This window comes from Solanum lycopersicum, chromosome 6 (assembly GCF_036512215.1).
Source record: "Solanum lycopersicum chromosome 6, SLM_r2.1".
NCBI classification, from domain to species: domain Eukaryota; kingdom Viridiplantae; phylum Streptophyta; class Magnoliopsida; order Solanales; family Solanaceae; genus Solanum; species Solanum lycopersicum.
In genome coordinates, this window is record NC_090805.1 from 4,845,887 (window position 1) to 4,859,277 (window position 13,391).

General features: G+C 34.7%; 1 long non-coding RNA gene across 1 annotated transcript; it reads left to right on the forward strand.

Moving 5' to 3' along the window:
• The first annotated feature begins 2,124 nt into the window (after positions 1 to 2,124).
• LOC138349105 (uncharacterized) lies at positions 2,125 to 4,145 on the forward strand. The gene is made up of 2 exons (XR_011221658.1): positions 2,125 to 2,636; positions 3,965 to 4,145. It is a non-coding gene; the product is annotated as an uncharacterized lncRNA (long non-coding RNA).
• Positions 4,146 to 13,391: the final 9,246 nt, after the last annotated feature.

The following is a 13,391-nucleotide window of genomic DNA, read 5'->3' on the forward strand; positions in this document are numbered from 1 at the left end:
AACAAAGAGTCTAATCCCAAAAATGAGGTTTTTAGTCCTATTTATAATAAAAGAGTCCTAAAAATTTAGGGAAACCTAAATAAGGAAAACTTCTATCCAAAACGCTTCTCGAGTCGACGACCTCACCGACGGACCGTCGACGCCTCTGTTGGTCCACACTTCAACTCTTTTTCAGCTGTTATCTTCTCCATCATTCTGTTACCATCGATTGACCCAAACGACGGTCTGTAAATGGACCTTCGGTGCGTTGATGGCCTTTGTTGCTCCATACTTAGTATCTTTTAAAAATCAGGTACTGGGGCTACATTCTGTTAACACCAATGGTTTGCCTGGACGGTCCGTCGATAAGACGACAGACCGTCCTCCCTTCCGTAGCCCTACACTTAGTCAGAATTCCCCGGTCTTCCCTTAGCAGCATAAATCTTCAAAGGACGGTTGCCACCTACGGACTATCAATGGCTCCGTAGGTTATCACTTCTGCAAATTTCAGTACAGTATTCAGCGTTTTCGTTCTGGTCAGTTTTCCTGCAAACATAGAGAAAAATACATTAAAACTACTTCAAAGAGGCCTTAGACAGACACTAAACTTAAGGAAAAAACATTGAAAGTACCGTGAAACCACGGTACATCATATATCCAAAGTCCATGTTCCTATTCCTAAAATGATTAAAATAGGACCTGAGACTATGGAATTTAAACTTCGACTTGAATAGTTTAGTGAAAGGTGTAAACGACCTTGGAAAAAATAAGAGGAGAATGTACTTACAGAAGAGATTTAGAGGCGTACTAAATGGCAAAGGATATCTACTTCCTTCAAATATGATTTGTAACATTTCTTGTGTCTTATATAGACTCATTCTTTTAAAAAGATGGTGTCAATAGTCAGATTGGTTCAATCTTGAGCAATTCTATTTGAAGTTGGTTAATCTTCCTAAAGGAAATAAACCTTTGGGTTCAAAGTGAATCCTCAAAAGGAAAATGAAAGTCAATAGATTTGTTTACAAATATAAAGCAAGACTTTTTGTCAAAGGTTTTAGGCAAAAACAAGGTCTTGATCTTTTCGACACATACTCATTAGTTACTAGAATTACATTCATTTGGATGTTAATTGTATTAGCTGTGGTATATGAAAATAACCCCCCTCAAACGGAGAAATGGAGGAAGAAATCTACATGGAACAGCTCGAGGGTTTTATAGTTCCTGGTATAAAAGAAAGTGTAAAAACTTGTTAAGTCACATTATGGACTAAAACAAGCACTCAAACAAAGACATAAGAAATTTGGCCAATCCATGTGTTGACCCCCAATTTTGGTCGACCTTCAATCTTTTAGGAATGCTATTCAATTATAATACGTATTTTTTTTAGGTTTAAAATTTTGGTCGATTTCGCAAAAAATTATAAATATTTTAGTATGTTTACTTTATAAAATTATTGTAAATATTATTCAAATGTTCCAAATTTTTAAGTGATTTTGATTATATAAAATATATTACTATATTTATTTAAATTGAATAGCATTTCTTTAAATCTCTCTTAAATCATTTAAATTTCAACTCATTTTCTTCAAATTTATTTCGATTCTAGTCGCTTCAATTTCAATTTTATTTCAATTATAACCATCCTTTGTTTCAATGTAGCCAATTTTATTGCAATTTTACCCATTCTATTCCCAATCCAATTTGTTTTTAAGACTTCATTTTTTAATCTCATATATCCATTTAATTCATTAAATCTAAGATCCAATCTTATCCCTACATCTTAATTGATTCAAAGGGTCTAAATTAAGCCATCCATCTCTTTTCTATTTGGGATAATGCCCAAGTACCCCCTCAGCCTATGTCCAAAATCTCAGAGACACACTTAAGGTCCTATTACCTCCCTGAACTTATTTTATTAATAATTTTTTACCCCTTTTTGACCTACGTGGCACTATCTTGTGGGCTCAACGATGGTTGACTTTTTTTTTAAACTAGTGCCACGTAGGCTAAAAAGGGATAGAAAATTACTTATAAAATAAGTTCAGAGGTAATAGGACCTTAGTATAGCATAAGTGTGTCTCTGGAATTTCGGGCATAAGTTGAGGGGTATTTGTACATTATCCCTTCCTATTTCAAATCTAAAAGGCCAAACCCCTAAAATTTCATTCTTCCTCTCCCTTCTCTTTTAGCAAGAGGCCGCTTCCCCCCCCCCCCCCCCCCGGGCGCCCAGGTTCGAACATCGCCGCCCCTGCTTCGTCTCCATTTCGAGATTGGAGGTGGCGCTATCTCTCCTCTCTATCACCCCTCGCCTCTTCTTCTTTCTCTCCTTCCCTTTCCCCTCGTCCTCTCCTTTTTTTTTCTCAGTGAAACAGCCACCGGGCGAGGCCGGCAGGCGATGTACGCCTATGCTTCTCCCTCCCTCTTTTTTGTTTTCCTTTTCAGGTGAAGCAAACGGCAGCAGCAACTGCTCCGACTAACAGCGCAAACAACAAGTAACCAGGCGAGCCTCCACGACGCAGTGAACGCCGCTCGTCCTTCTCTTCTCCAACGAGAACAGTCGGCAGACAGAATTCAAAGCAGCGGCCTCTTCTTTCTGGCGAGGATGGACAATGCACTCCGGCAAGAACGAAAGACGAATCTATAATAGAACCATCCAGGTACACATTTCTTTTGGCTTTTGACTTTTTGAACATTAAATCTCCATATATGCCACTGGTAAAACTAGATAATGTGCAAGTTAAGTCGTTTATGTATGCATTCTTGACATTTCAAGGCTCTAATCTGTGTGTGGGCTGCTTACTCTTAGGAATTTAGTATTCTTTCTTTATTCAATTTTATAGGTATGATCGATTTTTAAATAAAATCGATAGCATATCTTGGTTGGTATATCAAAAATTTTGTCACTCCTCATGACTTATTGCAACTAATCCTTTATTATTGTTATTATTATATTATATTGTGTTTGTTATTCTATAGGTTCTAAAAGGAAAATTTTCATATTGATATCGTCTTGATTGAATGAGTTTCGTCTAATATGTCTTCCTTCTTCATTGCCCAATGCTTGGATACATACAGTAAGTACAGTGGTTCCATTGCGAAAAGTTGGAATAGTTTTCTCGTCTTGTTGGTTGTTTGTGTTATTTTTAGTGGTATGATTTATTGATTTATAGTAATTTTTGATGATATTCTTTATTAATCGATTTTGGCGAAAAGAGGAAACTGACTAATTAGCTAATTGATTACCTTATTTGGAAGTTTGAGTATTTTCTTATCTGCTCATATTTGGTAAAAATAAATATTGTTGTGTTGATTTTTACTCTCTTTATTTAAGAAGTTAGTGCTGTAAACTAATGATGTCCCTTAGTTATAGTTGGACGGATTCTTGGGTGATTTTGATGGAATATATTTTATTTGATTTGTTGAAAAGAATATCTTCCTGCTTTAATTATGCTATGCAGATTCTTACTTCTTTATTTTTGGTAATTGTGACTTGTTTAATATTCCTTTTTAAGGAAATACAATTTTCATGATTTGCTTAGTTATTCTATTCCTTTTATGGCGAAGGTCTCTTGACTGTATATACAAGACCCCTCACTTTCTCTCATTCATTCACCATCACATTTTCTCATTGCTTATACTTGAATACTAATAATATATTGCTCTCTACTCTTAAAATAATTAAGATTTTAGTAAATTTTCAAGTGTTTTCTCTGCTATTTTTAATGTGTTCGGATCAAAAGTTGAATTACGTTGTCTCCATTAATCTTTATAGCTTAACTGGTTAGTGTTCTTATTTAGAATTTATATTAATCATGCATTCATGTTTATATGAATTTATGGTGATATAGGAAGCATCGAATTTAGTATTTATATCTTTTTTCTCGATGTGTGATCTTATATGTTGAAACTTGTGTGTTGTTTGTGAATAATTCTATGTTTCCGTCTATGTAGTTATGAACCTGTCTTCATTATTTTGGTTAAACAGATTTGAACTTAAAGTTCAAGGCATTGAAGAGTCACGTAAGGATAGGATTTTGGATGAAATTATCTTTGTTTAATAGTTAATTTTTATTGCATATGTGGTCACCTATTATGTCGGTTTTGTATCCTATAACTCTAACTCTCTCTATCTATATGAAATAAATTTGGAGAACCGTCTGGGGATACATGTACTAACCATTTTCGCTTTCCTTTTTATTTTGTGTGCGCGGATGTGCTAAACTAATTAATTATATTGAACATTCGTTATCTAAAACAAACAGTGTGCTTCTGAATCTAATCACCTAAGTTTTCAATCCAAAATAATTAATAACTGTTTAAGCTTGTTCAATTATAGTCTAAATATTTTAACTATCATTCAATTTTCTTATTTGATTTATATGATCGCCTTTTAAACTTTAATAATAATAAATAATGATGTTGCTGTTCTTTGAATAGAAATCATGCCGATTCAATAACTAAGTTAGATATGTTAACTACTGTGATCTTTAGTAATTCATTATTTTAATCATCTTGTTATGCTATAGTACTCATGCGTATAAAATTTCAAATGGATATAGTTTGCAACTGGTTTAGAATTCATGTTCATAGACTTTCTAATAATTTCCAAACTCGTTATAGATAAATAAAATTAACTAATGTGACTATCTTATGCATATTTAAGAGAAAAATCAGCATAGTAATACCTCTTGATTTAAATTGGAACTGTTTTAAGATCTGCTCCTGGTAAAATCTACTTCATAATATATGAATTTCTGCATCTAATAAAATTGACGGTCAAAAAATATTTTTGCATTAATAATAATCTGCTTTCTAATTTAAATTTCTGCATTGTAATTCTTTTCTACTAAAAAATATTTTTTCAGCTTTCATAATCAATTTGTTAAAATTATTCTAAAAAATAATTTTCTGCATTAATCATAAATTTGTTATTGTACTAAAAAATAATTCTCCGCATTAATAATAAATATGCTCTAAAATAATTTTTTTTTCCTGCTTGCTACTTTAAAATAAACTCTACATATAGTCTAATCTACTATTGCATTAACATGTCATTTTCTGTATAATCTCTCCCGCCTTTTTTTTTTGCTATCCTAATAAAGTTTGCTTGAATATTAATTTTAGCATTATTTATAATTGTCTTGTTACTTCTAATCAGCTAATAAATAAATATCTTCAGCATGCTTCATTAATAAAATCTATGTCCATGTCATAATTTTTGCCCTCTTATAATTAAATTTTCTCTTATAATTTTGTATAGTTGTATGTTCACACACTAGCATTAAATCCTTTGCACAAATATGTGTGTTATAGCATGTCTAATAAATTGTAGAGACGAACTTGAAAATTTACGTGTAAAATGTTGTCCAAATATTTTAAAACCCTACTAGTAGTACTCTAATTGTTTAATATTTTTGTCACTTAATCTCGCATGCTTAAATGATTAATTAACATAATAATGTGATCTTAATTATTTAGTTCATATTATCACATAGCATCACATGTTTAATTAATTAAATTAAAAATAATAAAAATAGCCTTAGTTGTTTAATATTACGTTGTCATCTAGTTTCACATGATTAGATAATTGATTAAAATAATAATGTGATCTTAGTTACGTAATGTCGGTTATCACCTAGTAAGCATGTTAATTAAATAAATAATAAATGAAGTGACCTTATTTGCTACTTGTAACTCCCACATAAATTGCATAGAACACTGTTATTAGAGAGATGGTTGAGGCATGACTTATGCAGATCGTTTACTACTGTGGAACCATGTGCCTTCTCGCATAGAATCTCTTTCATGTCTGCGTCAAGCCAATTCTTAGAAATCGTGATTAGGTCATCCATGTTGCATAAGACCTAGGTGGTTTGACCCTTGGTGTTAATCCACATAATTAGTATCCACCCAATCTTTTAAAGAGCACCAACACTCTTTAGACAAATCGCATACTTATGTGTCAATGTAGTCATAATAATTAAATCAAGTCAACTTTGTCAAAATGGAGTTTAGAAGTTGTTTCTTATTTTGTTTATAGAGTCATGGATGATGTCAACTCCTTTAACCCTCAAATGGTCACAGAGGTGAATTACAAACTTAGGATATGGTGGATGGATATAAAGAGAGACCGAGAAAGGTAGATTCATTAGTTGTTGGGTGGTATCACCTTTCTTATCTTCGTCATACCGAACCCTCATCTGACTAGGGTCTTTCTAAAATTTTGGGACCCTGTAAGGATGATTTTTAAATTTGCAGATTGTGACTTGACACCAACAATTGAAAAGATTAGTGGTTTCATCGATTTGCCATACCATGAGTGTGAAATGATGGTACCATATAAGACATCATCAAGGAAATTTCTAGGAAGTCTAGGGATGAATTCTAATCCAACCTTAGTTTCTTTAGACCTTGGGTGGACTCATTAAGACTTTCTATACTCACAATTTGGCCAAGATGATAGCTACTACACTTTTAGCGATGAATTTGAGAGCTCCATTGAAGAATGGGAAAAATATTGCTTTGATGCCTTTGTCATTGCCCTATTAGGATCCTTGGTTTTTCCTAAAATAAGGGAAAAATCGACACATGTTTAAGGTACGTGGTTCGAGACTTAGCTCAAAGAGGGGGCGATCCTATGAAAATCATAGTGCACATGATCCTATTAGAAATAATGAGGAGCTTGTCAACATGTGTCAACGGTAGAATATTTTTCGAGGGGTGCAACCTTCTATTGCAATTATGGGCTATCGAACATTTCCATAGGGGATCTGATGCGGTAGACATCTTTATTGGTCAAGGCAAAAAGATTGATAACCATTCAAGAATAATGGTAAATTTCACCTCACCTATAGGATTTGTAGACTTGCAGATACTTGAGAGCCACTAAATCTAATTGAAGTTCTATTGATTTTCCATGCCTAATGCCAAAGTAAGAAGGGACGAGCAATATTTTATTGAGTTTATTGGCTTAAAGGGTGTTTAACCATATGTGCCTCTTTGAGTGCTTCGCCAATTCGGGCGAACTCTAATTATACCACTCCGATCTGACATGGAGCAATTTAAGTATGAGTTTAGACTAGATAAACCGTAAGACAACAACATACTTCAACGATGGGAACGAGTGTTGACCATTCCTATGGGTGCACGACATGCTTTATGCGCACGTGAGTATTACATATGGATCCTAATATAGTCGAAAGACCCATAATTGAGTGGGGAAGGATACCACAGTCTCACTAATGAAAGGAAAAACATATGGGCACGCAATGTGTTGAACATAAGACAAGAAATCGCTCCCTATACAAAAAGTCAATTGGCTCCGAGCTCTTGGAATCAGAATCTTCAGGATTTCAGAATTTTGGATGATTTTACCCATGTTATCCCTCTTCCCTTAGTTTATTTCAATTTTTATTTTTCAATTATGATGTAAACTTAATAATAAATGAAAGTTGTTTTTCTTCTAATCTAAACTTCAATTGGCAAATAATTCTTGAAGTAATTGTTGTGCATAACTTACGTGTCGCTTAGGCCTACCTCCGGCTCAACAAGGCTCCTTTGCAATTAGGTCATTTATCTTAAAATAATGTGCTTGATATATAAATTTATACAATGTTGTAACTTGGGTTTTGGTTTGCTTTAATTTTTTGTTTACCCTTCTTCAATGGTTGATGTGTAGACCATGGTTTACCACACACGATCAAAAGACTCTCTTCCTTCTCTTCCGACTGAGAATCGCAAAGAAAAGAGGAAAGTGACTAGTGAAAAGGTTATGTGCAAATTATTGAAAAGAAGTGTCTTTCAGACGAGTTGGTATCAAGCCTTGAGCAGAAAATAAAAAAATTAGAAGAAGAGGTGTTGGATATGTGTGAGTGGGACAAGTTGTTACTCTCCGCCAATCCTACTTTGGAGATAAACACAGATATGTCACCTTCGCAAGTCAAGCCACTCTCTAAAATAGCCCTCCAATTCACCCGACTTCTCATCCTTCTCCAAGTTACCCCATTCTCAAAATCAACCAAGTTACATTCAAATGCCTCCAAAGAACACCCACTTTCCAAATAAACAATATCCTCCCCATCATCATGCTCCTGGATCTCAACATCTTACTCCACACCCACAGAATCCTACTATACAAGATCTTCAATATGAAAAACCTTTACACCAAGTTCCTTGGCATCATGTGCCTCTCATACCATTCCAATCCTTCCATATCAAATGTCTCCGTACCAAAGGTTTCCTCCGTCATTATCAACCACCAGCATATCCTGCTCATGATGTCAAAGTCATCACCCGACCACATATTCGCAAAAATCTCTTCAAGGCTGAGAAGAAGTCCAACAAAATATATACTCCCCCGACTGAGCCTATAGGCCAACTCTACGAATAATTGGTGATGGTCGGACACATCGCTCCTATCAATACAATAAGGATGAATACACGTGCATGGTGGATTGAACCCTCTAAGGTTTGTGCTTATCATTTCAGGAATAGAAGGATATACCATAAAAGAATGTTGTGATATTAAAGACAAGATTCAACAATTGATTGATACCAAGGTCATACGCTTGGAGGACTTTACAACAAATAAGTTCCAACTGTGAACGTGCTGAAGTCTATTTGAACCTGTTTCCAAATAAGGCTTGTGTCATTTAAGTTCAATTTTCCTACGTTCAGACACCCATGATGACATATGGTCAATAAGTTGGGCAGGATCTATTACTCAATTGAAGCTCAAGAAGGTTTTTTTTTGCTTTTGCTCTTTGTAATTTGGAACTACGTAAGAGCTGGTTCCCGTTTAAGAGGGGATACATAGACACTCTTATGGGGTTCGGTCTTACCATAATAAAAAAATTATTTTCCTTTTATTGTGTAAATGGGGCAGAATATTTTAGAGTGTCTCAAATATTTCATTAAAAAGCATTCTCTTTGCAAATCTCGATACTAGGGCAGAATTTTTAGAGGAACTCAAATATTCTATCAAAAGCATCTCTTCTCACAAATCAATAACTGGACAAAGTTTTTGAGACAGTCTCAAAAAGTTGTCTCAATAAGCGTCTTCTGCAAAAATCGAGATAGGGGCACAACTTTTTAGAGGGACTCAAAAATTTCTTGAAAAGCTTATCTTCTCACAAATCAAGACTGGGACAAAATTTTTGAGAAGATCTCAAAAATTTATTGTAATTAGGTTACAATCTGCAAATCAGAATTGTAGAAGTTCTACATTGATGCAGAAATTTTGAGGGGGAACCTCAAAATTTTGAAGACACTTCAAAGGACATTCGAGGGGATGTCAAAGGAGTATATTGTTTCAAATCATGGATACATATCAACCTCCTCCCTTAAACTAACTATTTTTTTTGAATGCAGAAATACATGTACATATACAAAGGCAACTTCAACCTCGCTTGACGGATAACATACCACTATTGAGCCCGACAGAGAACGTTCAACCCTTCCAACAAGGTGAATGTTCAAGCTACTTTATGCCCTCAATTAACTATTGCATGTGCCCGAGATTGCATTGTGTTTGATACTGTATGTGCATGTGTCCAAGATTGCATTATGTTCGATATTGCATGTGCCTGAGAACTGCATTGTGCCCCATATTGGATGTGCCCAAATTGCATTTTGTCCGAGAATGCATTGTGCCTGAGAATTGCATTACGCTCGAAATTTGCATCAAGTTACAAGTATCAACAGATGCCTGAATTATAGATTCTTCACTCATTATTTATTCTTACGACGTCATACTCTAAAGACATCATCTTTCATGGCCTGCAGACATCATATCATGGCCTAAGGATTTAATTTCTGTCTATAATGATCCAAACGTATCATAGTCTAAAGACATCATTTTCATGGCCTGCAGACAACATTTTTATGGCCTCAAAAATTAATTTTGTGTATCATGGCCCTAGACATCATAGCCTAATACATCATTTTCATAGTCTTACGGCAAACATTCATGGTCGATATGGGAAATTGCATCATGTTTACATTTTTCATTTATCAGTAACCGTATATGCTCTTATAACTTTATTTAGTCAGATTACAAGTTACGAATGTGCACACTGCAGACAAGATCAATTGCCCTCTGAACTACCATTTTCGTGCTTACATAGCTATTGCAACAAAGTTCCTACTCGCATTATCGTTTGTCTACTAAGGCTGCTATTTAAACTATTGGATTCAATTCACTATTCTGACTTATGGATTAGCCAGTCAGGCTCGTCGGCATTACAATACTACATTGGCTTTGTCCTCCTTATAATAGGACACCAGGTTTGTCCGCCTTATAATAGGACATCATGCTCGTCCGCCTTACAATGCAACATTTAGGTTCATCCGCCTTATAATAGGACACCAGACTCGTCTACCTTATGACATTTAGGACCTTTCGCTTTACAATAGGATATTTAGGCTCGTCTGCTTCACAAAGCAACATTTAGACTTGTGTGCCTTATAATAGGACATTTAGATCGTCCGCCTTAAAACAACGTCTAGGCTTTAGTAATTTTAGAATTTGCAGGTGTGATCGATCTCTCTTCTGGCTTCTCTCTCATGCTTTTCCCTTTTCTCTATCTTTCTCTTCTCGCTACTCTAATCCTATCCATTCAAGTCGATATCGTGCCATGTCGAATATCTCGCCGCCCTTTCAATTTTCAAGAGTTGTGTTTGCTCTTGAATCTAGAACTAAACACGACTTGATTCTCGTTTAATCAAAGATATGTAGGCGACTTAATACCAAAATCACGATCGTACCCTTTTTAAACTCTATATCGCTTCAATTGATCCCACTGACATCTCTCATCGGTGGGACAAAATCGGCTACTAAGTAAACATTGGTTGCCCGACAATTCATTCTTCATTACTCAACAACCAAGGGGAAGCTGTTGACACCAAATTTTGACCGACCTTTAACTTTTTAGAAATGCTATTTGATTAAAATACGTATTTTAAAATCTAATTTAAGTTTAGAATTTAGTCGATTTTGTAAAAATTATATATATTTTACTATGTTTACTTTATAAAATTATTGTAAATATTATTAAAATATTTTAAAAATTCTTAATAAATTTCAAAGTAATTATTTTATTCAAATGTTCCAAAATTTTAAGTAATTTTGATTATATAAAATATATTATTATATTTATAGTATTTAATTGGATAGCATTTCTTTAAATATCTCTTAAATCATTTAAGTTTTAACCCATTTTTGTTCCAATTTATTTCAATAAATAGAAAGTGCTTCGAAAGGGGCCGGCTACCTTCTTACTGACAGCACAGCTAGGTGCTGGCACTCAATTAGTAGCGCTGGCACGTCACTCGGCTCCTCGGCTCACTTCGGTTGCAAAGACTTTCTCCTTAGGCGCATGTCTCAGCAACACAAAACGAGGGTTTCGCTCGTTATACGACTTGACTCTAAAACCTCGTTACGCCAAAAATAGTAGAGGTGCGACAGCGCTTTGGTAGTGAGTGGAACTTACTTTCTGTCTGGTTAGTAGGAATTTCTTGCCTGCTAATGGATTAGTCCAATTTCAATTTTATTTAAGTTATAACCATCCTTTCTTTCAATTCTAGCCAATTTTATTGCAATTTTATAGCATGAGTCCAGAAGGTGAACAGGGTTTTGAGGATATTGGGATGATGATCTAGATAACTCATTCTCATCGTGGAACCAAAGTGGTCACTCCTAAAATATGCACTCAAATGGAAAAAATAATGCAATATTTGGAAATTATGGAAGCAGGGCCTAATAACGTGGGAGAGTCATCTTCACTTCTTCCACCAACGTGATTGATAACAACATTTAGGCAAAACCTTAGTTTTTTTATCCTCTCTTTTGTTGTACTATTTTGTTAGTATTTAATGAAACTTGGGTCGTTGTTTTCCAAACTCAAGTTTTCACAAATTAATGGCTTGGATCAATATATAATAATAGCGTTATGTTGACATTTAGGCCTACCTCTTGTATAAAAAGTCAAAAATATAGGGCGCGATATAAATTGTTTGTGTGCTGCTTGATATAATTGCTTTGTGATGTGTCATTTTGTCTAAGGTAGAATTAATCCACTCTTGTTTCTTAAAACACCCTATGCATATACTAAATCCACAGCAACAAAGTCCGTCCAAATTACTTCTGATGTGTTGCCCATGTTTCTCTAAAAATATATAAATCTCCTTTATTCTGAATATCTTCGAAATTTCCATTTGTCCATCTAATGAATGTTGAGTTGCTAGATGTTAAACTACATCACGTCTGAATTCCCTGAAGGGATACGTAGATAGCCTATTTATGGCTAGGCCCCGATCTTTTAATTTTTTTATCCTCTCTTGTTAATGAAAGATTTTGAAGATTTCACTTGCTAAAGCTATGAGTGGAAGAAGTTAACAAGACTCTATACAAGTTCACTTTCCTGATTCATTCAAGTGAACTAACCAAAAAAACTTCCCGTTTGAGTCCTCCCTTTCACCCAAAATACATTCGTGGATTAATCTGCTTAAAGCAAAATGACACTTATATGTTTATTCTTGTATCACCTTATTTGCATTTCTCATTATAAATAATAACTAACATATCGACCTTTCAATTGTTTTTCATTAATCAAGTAACTAGAACTAATTTATGTTGAGAAACTGATTGAGCATCTGTACTTCACAAGATCTAAAGTCCATAAAGATTCCTTCCTGAGCCAAAATCTATTGAAAGGAAAAGAAAAGATGAGTGGAAATGGTGAGGACATTGGTTTAAATGAGATCATATTAATAGACCCTATCATTGCTGAGTAGAATGAGTTGATTGCTCAACTGGCACAACAAATTGCTGAAATGAGGGTCGAGATGCATAAGACTCGGGAATTGGCAAATTTGGCCATCATTTCTAACACTCCTCCAAAAAAAATGAAAGAAATCCTTTCCATTTCCATTCTTATAATCCAACACCCGAACATTTCCCACACAATCAACCTACTGTTCCAGTCCAAAAGCCTCCCATCGTCGAATTAAACACAACTGACCAATATCATACTAGCTCTTCATACCAAATTCCTCATCCTTCTCAAAACCTAAATTTTAACTACTCTCAAGCTTCCCTTCATGTACCAAACTTCTCCAAACACTTCAAACCCACCTACTACTCAACCCCTACCTCCAAAAGCCACTTTCCATATTCTAATCCTTACATAACCACAACTTCCATAAACTACTTATCCCCAAGTCAATCATTATGATGATAAGAAAAAGGAGTGGAGGGTCAAAGAGGAGATGACTAAGCAGAGCACGAAGAAAAAAATTATTAAAGATATGAAAGAACTTCATTACACTCCAGATGTTATGGGATTGAACTACGAATACTTGTATATCACACCCAAACTTGGACTTTCCTGAGGGTTTAAGGTACCAAAGTTTGA